This window comes from Anastrepha ludens, chromosome 4 (genome assembly GCF_028408465.1).
Source record: "Anastrepha ludens isolate Willacy chromosome 4, idAnaLude1.1, whole genome shotgun sequence".
NCBI lineage: Eukaryota > Metazoa > Arthropoda > Insecta > Diptera > Tephritidae > Anastrepha > Anastrepha ludens.
The window spans coordinates 101,779,034-101,796,056 of NC_071500.1; the positions used below are offsets into that span (position 1 = coordinate 101,779,034).

The 17,023-nt window shown below is 36.7% G+C and overlaps 1 long non-coding RNA gene across 1 annotated transcript in view; it reads right to left on the reverse strand.

Annotated features, from left to right (window-relative positions):
• Positions 1–757: 757 nt before the first annotated feature.
• LOC128860396 (uncharacterized) overlaps positions 758–17,023 on the reverse strand; it is a 100,083-nt gene continuing 83,817 nt past the window's right edge. Inside the window, exons 3-4 of the long non-coding RNA XR_008454247.1 lie at positions 2,795–2,847; positions 758–1,094 (exon numbers count right to left, since the gene is read on the reverse strand). This is a non-coding gene — a long non-coding RNA (uncharacterized LOC128860396). The remainder of the gene's footprint in view (positions 1,095–2,794; positions 2,848–17,023) is intronic.

Sequence of the window (17,023 nt, forward strand, 5' to 3'; positions counted from 1 at the left end):
ACTCTTACATACCCAGTTCATAAGCCCAGGCGCACACAAAAGCATATCTAAGGCCGTCGGGCCGTATGAGTGATATTTTTTGCCAGCCAGCACGTGAATGTTGCATGTTAATGTGAAAAATGCTAGCAGATAATAATATAAGTATAACAGTTAACATATTTAAAGATGAATATGTGTTGATTTATTCGTACATATGGTGCATAAATAAGTATATAAATGCATACGCCTGTGTTCCAAATAGTAGGAGCAGACGATTTGACAAGTTTTAACTTTTTTTTGTAATAAGTTTTTTTTTTTTTTATATTTTTTTAAGGTATAGCGCATTCTACAATAAACATATATAACTTAAAGTTCCTAAATTTGTAAAAATTTTAAAAATTACAAATAAGCAGTTTCCAAAGTTGGTTGGTATATTTCTTAGAACCTACAATCATTTATTTTCATTTATACAACTTTTTATTCAGAATATTTAGAAAAATTCGGAGTATGCAATTTTATAGCTCATTCAGTATTAGTTTCAATTAGCAAGTTTCAATTGGCTAAAAATTCTTTTAGATTTTTGACAATTTTTTTTTGCTGAGGTGTTGAGACTTCCACGCATCTACAGGTGCATTATATGGAGGAAAACTCTGTACATCGAAAGCAAAAAAAAATTTTAAAAATCAACGCGTTGCTTGAGCGACTTCAAACTTCCAATTTATTATACTAAAATTTAATGAACTATAAAACTGCGTACTCAGTAATTTTCTGAGGATTCTAACTAAAAAGTTGAAAATTTGTACGAGAATTTTTTTAAATTTGTTAAATTTTGTTTTGAATTTTGCACAAAGTTTTGTATTTGGATTTACAAGGTTTTTGTTATGCAAAGAACTATATTTTTTCACGGCGAATCTATTAAAGGTGGTAGCAGTCGACCGTCTGAAATGGTTTTTTTTCTTTCGCCTTGTACATTCGGATGCCAGCACAAAATGAAATAAGGAATAGTTGTTCCATTCCCGCTATCGTCGTATGCTTTTAGTCTCAAAGGAAGGTCGGCTGTTGAGCTAAGTTCGTCCTTTGCTTTCTCTTTTCTATTCTCTTCTGCCGTGATATTCCTATATAAATAATATATAAAACGCTGTTATTCGTCTAGTGCCATCGCCTTTAATGAATGTGCCTTGTATTTATAATATTTTTCTAAAGAGTTAGCATGAAAAGTATTTGTGAACATTTTAAAAAGCTAAAATGACTTAGTTCTGTGAGCACAAATGTATGCCCCCTAAGGTGTCTCAGCAAAAACATTTCTTGAAAATACCTCTTAAAACTCTTAATTTTTAATGTAAATAAAAAAAATGATGTAAATTTTTCCCTGAAAAACACCAGCTTTTGAAGCAATCGAATGTTATAGCTGATATGTCAGATTTTCTTTTGACGTCATCTAGCTTCAACACATATATGGAATTTAGCACAGGCTCGAAGTATTTTTTAAATGAAAGAAAACATCCAAAACTGGGGGGGGGGGAAATTGCAAAAAAATCAGCGCAAACTTTGAGCCCTTTATTATATCAAAATTTAATGAGCTTTGCAACTGTATACCCAGATTTTATCTAAAGATTCTGAGTATAAAGTTTGAAGCTTAGATGGAAATTTGTCAAATTACAAAAAAAATTGTACAAAGTTTGAAACTTTGCGTTATGTGGTTTTGATTGTAGTATTAGTTACATTTTTCTAGAAAAATAATTGAAGTTGAAAGTAAATAAATAAATAAAAAATAGTCAAAACTGGTCAATACGCAGCGAATACTTTCTTTTGATACTGAGTGTATGCAAGCGAGTTCTCTAGCTTTTATTTAAATCTCGATGCTTTTAGGCACTAAAAAATTGCTGTTTGCGTCGCTTTCAATAATTTTACAAACTCGTTTTGCATTTTACTTGAGCCTTCAATGTGTAATGCCTTTAAACGTTCATATTCCGGTATTTTTGCAACTGGTTACTTGCGTTGGGTGTCAGAATAAATGCATCTAATTTTGATACCCGCACGAAGTTTACTTCCAATAAAGCTCAATAACTTTTAGCAGCAATTTTCGAGTTGAAGAACAAGAGCAACCTTCCCGCAAGTACTGGTACTGGTACTTCACATTCTATCTCACTTCGTTTTATCCATTCGTATACTTGACCGTACATAAATATTATTGAGGCCATAAATACCACTGAGTGGTGCCGAATCGAAGTTAGAAGTTTAGAATATTCCACTTAAATGTTAAATGCCAGTCTTTCGTTGAGACTGAGTAGTAAGGAAAGTTAAGAAAATTATTATTTCTGATCACTGATTTTGATAAAACGAAGCATAAATCACATTTTTTGAAACGCTTTTGCAACTCTTTGTAAGTAAAATTTGAGCTAAAACTCAAAAGATCAAAAAAGGCCTTTGCAAATATTTCAATTTGAGCGCCAACTGAGCGCCGTTTTGAATAAAAGCCAAATCGGATCATAAACATAATTTTTAGAAATATATCGGTGCCACGCTACCTAAATTTTGACTTTTCCGCTGGCTTTGTATAGTTCAGTCGACAGAATACCGTCTCTAAAGACTCCCAAACTTACACATAGATTTTGTAGTTTACCCATGAGTTTTTCACAATTGTCGCAGTTCGAGAGTAGTTGGAATTCTGAACATTTTTTTTTTTATAATATTTCCCAATAGACCAAAGCTTCATAGTCAATGAGTCTATGATCTAAAGACTTACTGAAGGATATTATTTTCAGAGTAAATAGTAGCCTGTAACCAGTTGAACAAAATTCTATAAAAAAATTACCTTTTTAAATCAACTCCGTCAAATTGGGCTCATCTATTCCGGAGATTGTCGCACTGAAACGAACAAACAAACAAAACAAATTATTCTAAATTATGCTGTTACACATCCTACAATATTAATTATTGTCTTTTTCATCTTAATATTTTCCATTTTTTTGGCACTACAGTTTTATTACTGTATATACCCCTCGAAATTATTATAAAGGTGCCACATACTGAGTAGTTTTGACTGTTTTCTTACTGATTTATTAATTTCAATAATTTTTAATTTCTTACTTTTATTTTTTAATATAGTTCAATCTACAACCAATGCCATAATAATCTTGGTTTCAAATTAGGTTCGTTTGTGCATGGTGCGCCATATTTTATGTAGGCATGTAAACGCTGAATAACTTTGTTTTCGATAGGTAAATTCAGTACAATATTAACCATGGATCGCTTTACATCGAAACAACGCGCTGAAATAGTGACGCCATACATCGAAAACAGTCGTTCTATTGTTCTAACTCAACGCGCATATCGCACCGTCGCACCGCAGGCACCGTCTGACAGTACTATTCATCGTTTGGTGTCGAATTTTTTCGAGCACGGGGCAGTAGGAGATCGTCAACATGCCATTCATCAACGACCAATAGGTTCCAATGAACTTGTTGAAGCAGTGAAGGAGAGTGTTGCCCAGGAGCCAACAGTGTCGTATTGTCGGCGCGCTTAGCATTTTGGCGTCAGTGAAACCACAATGCGATGCATTTTAAAGGATGATTTAAATACGTTTCCGTATAAAGTGCAATTGATGCAAAGAATATTGCCGACAGACCATTCACGTCGTTTGGAATTTGGCCAAACAAGCGCTCGAATGGTTAACACTGAGCCCAATTTTTGGAAGCACATTTTAATGACTGACGAGACACATTTTAACCTCTCTGGCAGCGTGAATAAACAAAATTGCCACATTTGGTGAACTGAGAATTCACACGAGATCCATGAAACGCCACTGCATGACCAGAAAGTAACTGTTTGGGCCGGCACTTGCGCCATATTTTTACTGAGAAAACGAAATGGTCAATGGAAACCGATATCGATGGATGTTGGTTCATTATGTCTGCCCGCAAATGCGGAGAAAGGTTCAGACGGTTACTCGTTTCGACAAGACCGTGCGCAATGCCACACTGCGAATGCAACAATTACATTTCTGCTACGAAATCTCTAGACATGTGTCAAAAAGAGGCGACATCTACTGGGACCCTTGGGCAACTTAAGGCAAAGATTCGTGCCGAAATCGACGCTATAAAACCCGAAATGCTTAACAAAGTGATGACAAACGCAGAAAAAAGATCGCAGCTCGTGATTGCTAATAAAGGTGGCCACTTGACTGATATTAAAAATAGTTTTAATAGATTGTAAATAACCAAACCAAATAAAAATACCTCACTTATACAAATCATTTTTTTTTTTGAAAGTTATTCAATGTTTTCATGCCGACATAAGAGATGGCGCTCCCTGTATAATAAAAACTCACGATGGAGAGAATAATGAGATGACGCCTATCGGGGTCCCGTTACTTTGCTCTCAGCGAATTTGACAACTAGTTACGTGATTTTAGTTCCAGTATGGCCAGATTACCATTTTCGTAACTTGATTTAGCATTTTTTTTTGTTATTTAGTCTCGGAGATTTAGTTCTTTCTTCATGACATTTTTCTAGCTATTCTAATTAAAATGTTATGATTATATTTTTGTAAAATATACATTTTTTAATATTGTAATTATTTAAATAATTCAACCAGTTTTATTTAGCTTTACTTTTTTTTAACATCTGGTGGCATTGCCCGCGATTGCAGGTGTTGTTGGTGTTCTTCTGCTTTCGGCAGTCAAATCTCTCTCTCGCTACTGCAGTGTTGCCTAGATTTGGATATAAAAACGCACTAAAATGCCCATTCAAAGAAAATAACCCAACAAATTTTTATTGAATCACTTAAAGAACTTTGTATGCGTCACAAATTGTCTTTAACATGTGCGTTTTTTTTTAAATAAATGTGTTATGCTTATGTACAATTTAATTTATGATTTTGGTTTTTACTAAGCGAAACTATTTTTTTAAGGGAACGACTTATTTGCTAAATTTGAGGTTATGTATTGTAACTAGATAAGGTACTGTTTTTGCAAAAATGTCAGTATGGTTTCTTTAGCATTTTTGGTATTTTGTGGCTTATTTTTACAATGAATACAACTCTTAATGTCCTATGTCTCACTAAGGATTGATGACCGGAATTCGCATTCAATAATTTCAAAGGCTTTTTAAAATGTGTAAAAAGGTTTTCAATCTTAAGAAGAGTTGAGAGAAGAAGATTTAATATTCTTGCATAACCTTAAATGGAGCCAAAAATTAAATTTGCACTTTCAAATTATCAAATTTTATAAGAGTAAAAAAATTTTCATTAGCACTAAAATCTTCTCAGAGTGACCTTTTCTTGTTTAATAATATAGTTTGTTTTTTAACTTAAAGTTTCTGTAGCTTTAAATTAAAAAAAAAGAAACAAACACGAAACTTACAAATTTTTGTATTTTGGGTATAAAAAAGCACTAAATTTATTGTGAAGAGCAAATGGTTGGTAATACTGCACAACTCGGCATACGTGACGTCACGCACTCTTGATGGGCGCAATCTTCTTTCTATCATTCTTGATAAAAACCCGACAAAATTCAATCAAAATATCAAAATTTTTATTGCAAATTTTTAAAACATTTTGGGTACACCGCTTTGTAGACCATTAAATTTTAGTATAGCGAAGTATATATATATGTATGTTTGGCTGAGCTCCTCCTCCTATTTGTGGTGTGCGTCTTGATGTTGTTTCACAAATGAAGGGACCTACGGTTTTAAGCCGATTCCGAACGGCAGATATTTTTTATGAGGAGCTTTTTCATGGCAGAAATACACTCGGAGGTTTGCCATTGCCTGCCGAGGGGCGACCGCTATTAGAAAAAACTTTTCCTGTATTTTGGTCTTTCACCGAGATTCGAACCAACGCTCTCTCTCTGAAAACCGAATGGCAGTCACGCACCAACCCATTCGGCTACGGCGGCCACGAAGTGCAAGTTTGAAGTCACTTAAAATTTCGGTTGATCATTGATCATTTTTTCCCTGACGATATATCGCATTTCCTCCGCATAAAAAAAAAGTTCGTGCATTTGTCATAGTCGCATGGAGCAAATGCGCAACAGCTTCAGGCGAAAAAATTATGAATAATCACCGAGAATTGTCAGCTACTTAAAAATTGCACTAAAGTTATGTTCCAAGAACATCAGGCGGACAATTAATCTATCTGACCATTCAATATTTTTCAAGCAGACGTCTTTGCGGTAGGAAAGACTGCAGAAATAGCACTAGCAAGGACATCGAGCAATTCCAACATAAATATATACGTTGACAGTTAAGCGGCAATAAAGGCAATAAACTCATATGAAATTTCATCTAAAAACGTTTTTAGGACCAGGGAGGACACACGGGTGCACATCTATGGGATACCCGAACATAAGGGCATTGCAGGAATCGAAATTGTAGATGAGATTGCCAAAAGCGCTGTTTACATAGGTACAATTCGAACAAGAAAACAACATGCTGAAACCTTTAAATACGATATACAATGACATCGCTGCGGACATGAAAACACGGATAGACAGGGGGTGGAATAATCTAGCCACTTGCAAAACCGCGAAAATCTTGTGAACACAGAATGCAGATAAATTCTCGTACGTCCGATTCGTACTAGCCCTGTCTAGAATGGAAAGCAGAACTATGGTAGGTATACTGACAGGCCACAATTTGTTAGCGGCACACGCATACAAGATACGAATTACAAACAATGATAACTGCAGATTTTGCGTTGAACTAGAAGAGAGGAAAACGCTAAAACACCTTCTATGTCAGGTAGAACCAGATTGAAATACTTAGGAGCTTTATAATATGACATGTTAGAATGCCTCTCGGGGTTAGAGCTTTAGAGTTTACTTAGGTCGTCTACTACAAAGAAACGTAAGGATCAAGCTCCATCTGGTACTACTAAGGACCAGAAGGTCCATGTGATGGCTTTCAGCCAGCCAGCTCAACCTAACCTAACTTATGCTCCAAGAAGTACCCAGAGACGAATCCCGGAATCCGACAATTACTTTTAAAATCTCCCAAAAAAATATACCCTACTGCATAAATAAAATAAAAATTAATCATTAAATTTTTTTGTAATAACTTTTTTACAATAAAAAAACCCATTGTGAGTGATGGAAAATGTCGACTTGGTGCTTTACGTGCCCCATTGCTTATTTGTTTGTGTACTGCAACTGTCTTGTTCACAGGTGTCAAATATTATTGAGGTGAGATGCTATTTGCAACAGTAGATATAAATCTTCCGATTAGGTGATTAATTTTGCGCCACCTTGTACAACTTCAAACTTTCGTTCTAGCTGCGATCACGCTTCAGTAGGCAAAGGCAAATTTCTATCATGAAGTGTAAAGAACTTTTTGCTAGTGCATAGCCGGCGAACTTGAAAATAGCAACTAAATCTCATCTCAACATCTCAGAGCCTTTAGCCGTTTTAGCCTGAGGAGAACTACTGCTCTTATAGAAGTTGTAGTCAAATGAGGTATAACTACAAATACTCGTACAATGCATACATACTTACAAATCGCCTTGCTTGAGATCCACTCAATATGAAATTCACCGTAAAGCTCATTGGGCATTACAGGAGCTCAATGGTAGTTTGCATAACTGCTTTGACATTAACGTGGCACAATTATGTCAAAGTTAACGCAAACACTTTAATTTACTTACTATACAAACATACTTGTACATACATATTTATGTATGTTTCTGCGTGGGGAATAACAAAAGTGCGATTAGCTGGTAATACTGAATAAATTTCGGGACAACCAAAGATGTTAGATGGTTTGCTATTATCATTTGTGACATTTTAATTTATATTACATTTAAATTTACATTTAATTAAATTTTTACTGTAAGCAGAAAAGGTAAAGTAAAGCTACTAGGAAAGAGTCGATTGATATTTCACTGCTTCGGTGTGGAATTTTTTGGACGTTTTGGCATATTTTAAAGATTGTAGAAGGATTTAAATTTATCAAAGTACATATATGAAGACAATGCATCTACACTTGTGACCACCTGAAAATGCTTTCGAAGTGACATTTTTTATATTGGACGAGTCTAATCAAAGTCACCCAAAATCTGCAATTGATGAAGTGATTGCTTCTTTGTTGAAGCGCAAAATTGCCGACTTGTCCAGTTTCATTCGGGAAATAACTGCCGAGAAGTTAGATTTGTGAAATGTTGGGATTGCTTTGCAAATATTAAGGCCAATCTTGGACTTTGGGTTTCTCGACCTTAACTTGATTCTCGAAAAGAGAAAAAGCTTAGAAAGCATCACCTTGCACAAAATTATAGCAGGTGTCGAAATCGGTGCCGAAACCAAGAAGTAATTCAGAGATAGGGAACTCAGAAGCTGCTAGTCCACGCCTTAAGCAGAAGTCACCGGCAAAAGTATGGTCATACATTTATTTTACTGAAGAAAAAAATATTGCAACTGTTCGGCCTCTGAAAGCATATCTACATATTTTAAATGCTAAATGGAAAAGGGTCTTTCCAAAGGCGTGCCTAGTTGTTGTTCTAAAATAAAACATGTAAAAATTTAGATTCATTCATGCTTGATTATTTTTATATAAAAAAAGCTTCTTAACAGCTACATGTGAAAAATTAAAACATTTAAATGTCCACCATGCGCACAATCTGCCAAAAACTCGATTCATAAATGCCTTATTGTTGAGAATGTTGAAATATCGATGCTGAAGGTTGTTCAGCAACAATTTGTGCTACAGCAACAACATGCTCAACGGAACGTCCAATTTTTGGTTTGCTAGTACTTTTCTATCCTCAACAGAAACAGTTTCTTGAAATTTTTTCTCGAACCTTTGGATTGCCATCTCACTCGGACGATTATTTCCTAAAAAAAAATTACGAATTTTGCGATAAGATGTTCTTAAAGATCGACCATTTTCATGATAATAAGTTTCAATAATTTTAAGGCGTTGTTCTAGCGTACAAAATTGTACATCTGTCTATTTGACAAATGTCAAATATGACAAAAAATTGGTACCGTCTAGAAATTATTCATAATTCACATCTAGGTGTCCCTTTTGAAAGATTAAGGTCTTTGAAATCTAAGTAGACTTCCAATACGGATGAACTGTGCTGCTACCTTTTACGTTTGGTTCACGACCCAGCACGCACTGCTGACCTCTAATTGCGGCAATTCATTTAGTATCATTATTCCTGAGCTCAGCGCCATATGCTTTTCGGTTGATGAAAAAAGAAATAAAAACAAGTGAAGAAGTGCCCAACTCTCTTTATGTATAATTGGCGGGTACACCCTTTTCGGGTGTTTGGTCGAGCTCCTCCTCCTATTTGTGGTTTGCGTCTTGATGTTGAACGGCAGATATTTTTATGAGGAGCTTTTTCATGACAGAAGCCCAACTCTCTTTAGTAAACCTTAATTCAGGCTGGTTGTTAATTCATTAATCAAACATGCTCATGGGCAATGAGAAATAGCTAATTGCGTGATTATTGACAGAATCCCTCAATTTTCAATAGAAACTTGCCCTCTATCTAAGAAAAAAACCTTGAAATTTCTAAACATTTGTTTGAGTTATGGTTTTTAATATCAAATGGACGGACGGAAATTTTATTTTTATATTGTACATAAAAAAATGTGGGGTTGTTATCGGATTACTTGGGGACAGCCTGCTCGTGGGTGGTTCGAAGTTGGATGGTAGGGTTGGAGGAGGAGTATTCTGCAAAGAGCTCCCCATCAAACTCAAAATCAGGTTACCGGATCACTGCAGTGTGTTTCAAGCAGAGGTGGCGGCAATCAGAAAAGCAGCTGACTGGCTACTTACTTGCGTAATAACTGTTAAGAAGGTAAATTTTTACTCCGATAGCCAAGCGGCAATTAAGGCCCTAGACTCTATTATGGAGCATCCGAAGCTGGTCAGGGAATGCTTGATCTCTCTCTCGATTGCATCAGAATTTTTCGACATAAGGATAATTTGGGTACCTGGTCATAGTCATATTGCTGGAAACTGCGAAACCGACGAGCTGCCATACAAGGGACCTGTGAGGCAGTGTGCCCGCGAAAGGTGAGGATCGGGATCTCCTTGACAACCTGCGCTCTACTCCTGGAAGGATGGGCTCTGCACCAACTCAGCGAGCGCTGGGCAAGTACATGAACGTGTAAGTCGCGCGGTCTCCTTCTGATCACGTTTGTATAGGGGGCGTTCGAGGAATATTCTTAGGATGACAAAGTCTCATCTCTCAAATTTCATGGGCAACGTTACGGGGCACTATACGCGGGGTATACATGCCGTGAGACTTGGAATTATTTTGAGTCCTTTTTGCGTCAGCTGTATGGAGGATGCGGTGTAATCATCTCAGCGCGGGACTAAGATTCAAGCATCTTGGTTCTCACTTATTTTCTGCGCCTGCTGATATAGCAGGTCTTGATTTTAAAAAATCTGATGAACTTCTTCAGCAGCATAAAGAGGCTAACACAACCGCAAATTAGTCACCGTTAATAGTCCACATATACTCAACCCTCCCTACCCCTCTCCTTTTCGTCCTATCGACTTTTCCTTCACCTCTTTTTCCCCTCTTGCAATGGGATCACAAAGGATGAACCAAACTTCTTCCGTCCAACTGGGCCTACTTTCTGGACAACTATTACTACCTAACCTAAGCTATCAGATCTTAGTATTCTTTATGCCAAATAAAATTAAGGGGAGGAGCAACACTTGTAACAAGTTTAGCCGAGTTTTATTTTGTCATTGTCGAGATAGATGAATTTACACAAAAGTGGGCGTGCTACCACCGATTTAAACAAAACAAAGAACACTTTTAATAAAGTTTAGCAATTTTGCTTTATTTATAGCAGAAGCATCGTTTTTTTTTGTTTTTTCCAAGTAATAAATACTAGTTAATTCCTCAAAAGTAATATAATTTTACGGCATTCATATAACTCCCCATCAACTGTAATGCACTTATGCCAGCATTTGATTTAGCTCTGGAAACATATTTGGAACTCTATTTTCGAGTTTTCCATTACTTCCTTTCGGTTGTTAAAAAGCGACTGGTTTTTTGACTCTATAAAACTTAAAAAAATCGCAGGGAGCCATATGAGATGAGTTGGGTGGCTTTTGTTTCGTTCTTGGTCAAGAATTTTTTTTTATTATTTTGCAAAATCCACGAGTTGTTTTCCAACAAATTCTTTCATTTTTGGCGAATTGCTTTACGTAAACGTCTCATAATTCCCATATAATAAATAGTCGTTATTAAATGTCTGAACTTTTGGGCAAAAACTTGTGGTCCACAATATTGTTGTAATCTGTAAAAATCATGGGCATAGCTTTTTCCTCTTCATTCGGAGCTCTCCACTCAGTCGCACGATGTCTGGATTGTGTGTACAACCAAGGTACTCATGAAACCATATCTCTTCTCCAGTAATGATGCGTTTCATGTATGCTGGGTTGGGTTCAACCTTGGAAATCATGTCTTTGGCGATATCAACGCGGTTCCTTGTTAGCGTTAAAATAAAGTTATTTGGGACCCACTTTGCAGCAACACTACAAAAACCAAGAATCATTAACTAAAATGTCTTAAATCTATGACTCAATTTTCAAGTCCTCTCCTAACTTTCAGATGGTTAATTTGCGGTTATTAATCGAGTTCACTTCCACTTCATTGATGTGTTTATCAGTCTTCGCTGTCAACGGCCAGCCACTACGTTCGTTACCCTCGATAGACTCACCATCTCTTCTGCAGCGTTCATGCCATAACAAAACGGCTGATTTCTTTAGAGAGTCATTACCCAACATTTCTACAGTTTTTGCTCCATTGAATCTGCATTCCAATTTTATCGTAAAATTTAACATAAATCCATTTTTAAAACTTAAAAAAATCGAAAACACATGCAGAGATGCATTTACTCAAGACGGCGTTACTTTTGCCAATGTCAAGCAATTTTGGTAGTTATGCTAATCACAGATGTGGAACCTAACAAAAAAAAAAAAAACAGAAGTCAAATCAGTTGACTTAGAGCGTTACCTGGCGGTTATTCTGGAAACTTCTCGATCAAGTTGGTGTGTCTAAATCGATTTCGATTCCTTTGTGCTAAACGGTATGTGAATAAAATTGTAATATCCTCGGCTACAAGTGCGCTGTTACGAGATATTAATCTGCAAGTGCATAGATTTGCACACAAGGATTTGTTTACTCTCTGTACTAAGTTCACCCAATTGTCAAGTTCGAAAAAATTTCGTAAGGCGCCTTATTCTGGTCTTTTCGACATCATGTGAGGCACCGCTATTAGGAAAAACCTTTTCTCTCAATTGGTGCGTCATGTCCACACTGGATTTCGAACGCGAGTTCTACCGAATGGTATTCACGCACAACTCATTCGTTTACAGTGGCCACTAAGTACTACCATCTTTAAATATGACAAGCTTTTCAATGGCCATACCAAAGTTGATATACTCCCTTTCGTATTGTGGTATCTAAAAACTTAAATAGTCATCCTCGTAAGAGGTTTAAAGTTCTTAAACTAAAATTGCTTCAGGGCTTCTCCGCTTAGTCTACTAATCGAACTTTTGCCAGGCCTTTCGCATTTACCTATTTTCGCCTGCTATCTCTGCTCCATATATGCACTCCACATACGTCGCTTGCCATTTTCATTATAAGGGCAAAAGTATGCTTGCAATTATGAACTCGAAAATGTCAAGTGCCAAGTGTCGAGAGTAAAGTGAAAAGGCAGTTGTCATGTCACAGCAGCATCCCACTGTCAGCCATATTAATGCATTTGAATGTTTATATGCAAATCGGTGTGTAAGTTGGCCAACTGTTGGGAAATTACTTGTGAATACCAGTCAGCTGACAACATGCCAGTCATCCTTTAAAAATATTACCTGTTAGTAAGTTAATAAGTGTTGCATGCGTCGTGGATGACTAGTATTGCGATATATTTTTCTTTTTTTCACACGCTGTCATATTCTCAATCGTTAGCCAGTCTTTAGACATGGCGACCAGTCAGACTTTTTGATGCTTCTCCAGCCATGACATCATTCATTTAATGGACGATTCCATCAGTCATGCATACAGTTAGTGTTTCATTTCGCCTATTCATCAGTCCTTCAGTCAGCTATTCAATCAGCACAGTTGGCGCATTCAGCCATTCAGCATGACTTTTTGCTATGCTTACAGCCAGTCATTTTCAGCGCAGTCACTCATTTCCTTCCATTTACATGTAGGCATACCCGTGCTGTACTTCCTATTTTCTTCGGCTGCTGTCAAACTCTCACAACGTGCATTTAATTAAATACACGCAATTCGTATTTTCTATTTTCATTTCGAATTTCTGCGCCCGAATGCATACAAAGACTTAAATGGGAATCAAACAGCAGCACGTCGGACATACGCGCGTGTGTGTGTGTGCGTATTGTAAAAACTTCAGTATATCATTACGTTGGTATGCCTGTGAAGATGAGTTGTATAAGTCGTGCTCCCTGTTTTTATTTGCGGGCTCTTGTTGATCTTACGTACGTTTGTTGTTGCAGTTTTTGTTGTTGTTTTTGTTTTTGCTTTTGTTATTGTTATTGTCCTCGAACATTCAGAGTACATTATCGTTATAATGGCAGCAGCTCAAGTTTTATGAGAAAAGTTTGTCGTTTACTTTTGGTTGGTAGTAACCTCAAACAAATGCATGCATACCTATTTAAATAACGGTCTCATACATATTTATGTGAGAGCTAGGGACGTCAATATTGGTGATCTATGCAGATTGATTGCGGGATTTCGAGATGCCGTCAGGAGTTTATAGTTTTTTGTTCAGTTAAATAGAGTTTATATAAAGTATTAATTCTCCAAGTTTGTATTTGAATAAGTTTTTTACAGAATGAAAGTGAGTGAAAAGTTTATTATAACCTTTCGCTGCTCCATTGCTGTTTGTATGCTGCAGCTGTCTAGTTCGCAAGTGTCAAATATGATAGACGATAGGGTGATTAATTTTGCGCCATTTTAGATAAAATCATAGGTAATAGTTATATGAGCTTTTCGCATCCAGATATTTCCATTTCCTCTTCCTCTATAGCCCCAAAACTAGAATCCAAAACGTTGAGTGATCTTCACAATAGTGATCACTACCCTATTTTTACATCTCTCTCCATGCCACAATTTTACAGAGTTAAACCCAAACCTAAATTTATAACAGAAAGAGCTGATTGGGAAACTTTCTGTTCTAACATAATACACCTATCAAGTAAAAAAACCTGAATCACATAATGTAAACAAAGAAGCTTTTACTATCAAGTCCCTCATACGTTCAGCGGCGAATATTTCTATACCACAGACTTGCACCAAAAAGTTCTCTGCGAAACTTCAATATTGGCCAAACGTGCTCTCCATTCTGAGGAAAACTAAACAATCTTCTTGGGCGGAGTACAAGCGAACTAGGTCTGACGAGAATCTTGTAAAATACAAAAAAAACCAACGCATGCTTCAGGCGCGAATTAAAAGCGTCGAAAAGGCAAGCTCTAGAAACTCTTACTGCCAGCATAACACCCTCCTCTAACCCAAAAAAGATCTGGTCAGATATAAAATATCTTACTTCTTCCTGTCAGCGCAACCACATCCCTTTTACACACTCGCCAGAAGGCCCAATATATTCCCCCAAGGAAATTGCCGACAAATTTGCAATAACTTGGTCAAACTATTCACATAGCTCAAACTTTCATCCAGATTTTAGCTGTAAAAAGTCAAATATTGTACCAAAATGTTATCACAATTCCTCACCCTCCTACGAAGCTCTCTGTTTAGAATCTCGCATAAATTTAGAAGAATTTAACTTAACTCTTTCTTCGTTGTCAGGTAAAGCACCAGGTTCTGATCGAATAACGTACAATATCTTAAAAAAATTGTCATTCGCCTTAAAATCGCGCGCTGTTTATTTGTACAATTCGATATTAGAACAAGAAACATTTCCACAATCATGGAAAATTGCTGCAATAATCCCGATTCCCAAAGCAAACAAACCAAACTCCCTCATTTCCAATTTCAGGCCTACGAGGGGTGCCTTTTATATTTCGGGATTTGGCAACCCTGGTGTTGCAATCTGGCAACTGACAGCTGTATCGCAAAATTTGACATTTTTTGCCTTTTACGTACTCAGAACGTTTTGAAATACCAGCGCTATTTGTGTTGTTTACAGTAACTTAAAAGATTCATCTCGGTCCAAAAATGAAATTAAATCGTGAACATTTTCGTGCGATTATTTTTTACAGCTTTCGACGTGGATTAACTCAGCAACATTGCATGGATGAACTTAATTCATTTTTTGGCGATGAAGCTCCATCAAGGACCAGTGTTTATCGATGGTATGGTGAATTCAATCGTGGTCGTAGTTCACTCCAAGAAGGTCGTCCAAAATCAGTTGTTGTTCCGAAAACCATTGATGCTGTGCGCGAACTGATATTGCAAGATCGTCATGTGACCTATCGTGAGATTGAGATAATCTTAGGCATTAGTGAGACCAGGAAACATTCAATATTGCATAAACATTTGACTGTCAAACAAATTTGTTCGCGTTGGATCCCACACAATTTGTCAATCGCTCAAAAAAAGACTCGTGTCGATTGGTCGAAGGAAATGCTCAAAAAATACGATCGCGGGGCTTCGAAACACGTCTATGACATCGTGACAGGTGATGAATCATGGATTTACGCGTATGAGCCCGAAAGTAAACAGCAGTCGACTGTATGGGTGTTTCAAGATGAGCCAAATCCAACAAAAGTTGTTCGCGCACGAAGCACTTCCAAGCAAATGGTCACCTGTTTTTTCGGAAAAACTAGACATGTCGCAACCGTACCACTAGAACAACGCAGAACAGTAAATTTTGAGTGATACACAACCATTTGTTTGCCAGTTATCTTGCAAGAAATTAGGAAAACCAATCGCCAAAGACGGATCACTCTTCAAATGCGAGCTCTCACACATCGCTCAAACAACTGCATTTTTGAGCACCCAAAACATCGAATTAATGGGTCGTCCGCCGTATAGTCCTGACTTGGCACCGAATGACTTCTTTTTATTCCCGTACGTAAAAAACGAACTGATAGGTCAATGTTTTTCGACACCTGAAGAAGCGGTTGCGGCATTCAGAATGCATGTTTTGGAGGTACCTCATTCAGAGTGGCAAAAGTGCTTCGACAATTGGTTCAAACGCATGCAAAGTGTATAGATCTTCATGGAGAATATTTGAAAAACAATAAAGTGATTTTTGATGATTAAAATTTGTTTTTGTTCTCTAATCCCGACATATAAAAGACACCTCTCGTATATCCCTGTTACCTTGCATCTCGAAAGTTTTGGAGAAGATCATTGCTCGACGTCTTGTATGGTTTGCCCAGCAAAATAACCTCTTAAGTTCAAATCAGTTTGCATTCCAGAAAAACTTAGGCGTTATAGATCCACTACTTATCTTTGAAAACTTTGCCTCAACAGCCTTAGCAAACAGAAACCATGTTTCAGTACTTAGTATAGACTTTGAAACGGCGTATGATAGAATTGGCTCGCACGTTGTCTTGGAAGAGCTTAGTCGCTGGAAAGTCGGAGAAAAAATATACAAAGTCATAAAATCATACTTATGTAATCGCAAATTCTTAATGCGTGTAAACAACAATGAGTCTAACATTCTCCCACTTTTCAACGCAATACCCCAAGGTTCTCCTCTTTCCGTAATCTTGTTCATAATAGCGTTCCAAGAAGTCAGCTCTATCATATCCTACGTCCTGATTTTAGCTAAAACTTCCGATTTAACAACTGTCAAAAACTCATTCACTGACATCCTCTCTAAACTCGAACTTTGGTTGAAATCATCAGGGCAAGTATGTCTATTAACAAAAGCTCCACTTTTCACATTTGTCGTAAACATATGTAAGTGTACTTTCCCCTCAATATCCTTTTCTAACGTCACATTTCCTCACACGAACACCCTAAAAGCACTCGGAATTATATTTGATAAAAAATTAACTTATAAGCATCATTGTGAACATATTAGAATGAGCTTATTATCAAGACTAAATATAATTAAGTACTTGTCTTCAAAACACTGTCTAGTTCATACACA